The following is a 780-nucleotide window of genomic DNA, read 5'->3' as shown; positions in this document are numbered from 1 at the left end:
ATACACTTTGCGAAGTCAATGATCTCGGTACGTATCATCAAAACTGCTTATTTTATTTATGTCGTTTATTTCGTGTTGTGGGTCGGTTCGAGTTAACTGGGTTCTGGGCAATGTTCGTATTCCCTGTTTCATGGTGCCGACCCCACTGAATTGTTTAGTCGATTATCCAGGAACCGCGTTTTCCTAAAGTTCCTAAAGCAAAGAAATGTGCTTTAAATTCCACTTCTACTCCAAACGTTATTACCGTTACACCTTCACGTTTTAAGTTAAAAATTATTATTTTTTAAATCACATGACAATGCAGGCTTACTAAAGACAATGTGTTTTCAATAATGAAAATAGATGATTAGCGTAAAACTAAGTAAGCTTTCATCACTCTTTGATTAATTGAGTTTCTAATTCCTTTAATGTGACATTTTCGCCCGGGCATTTTCAGATAACTTATAATTAATTGTCAAAATAAATATTGATGTATTTATTATAATTAGAATTGTAAAATGCTCTCCATATGTTGAGATTTAGACTAAGAGTGTTTGTAAGCCCTATGTGTCATATTCTATACCCCTCTGGCTAGATAGCCATGGGCAAATCATACTATATATATATATATATATATATATATATATATATATATATATATATATATATATATATATATATATATATATATATATATATATAATAAGTGATATCCTTTGCGCTGCGCTTTACCATGACCAGATGATTCTATATAAATTGTATTACATTTTCGAGGCACCATTCCAGGGCAAAGCTTAATTT

Source organism: Dreissena polymorpha, chromosome 1 (genome assembly GCF_020536995.1).
Source record: "Dreissena polymorpha isolate Duluth1 chromosome 1, UMN_Dpol_1.0, whole genome shotgun sequence".
NCBI classification, from domain to species: Eukaryota; Metazoa; Mollusca; class Bivalvia; order Myida; family Dreissenidae; genus Dreissena; species Dreissena polymorpha.
The sequence above is the reverse complement of the archived record's forward strand: the minus strand, read 5'-3'. Positions refer to the sequence as shown.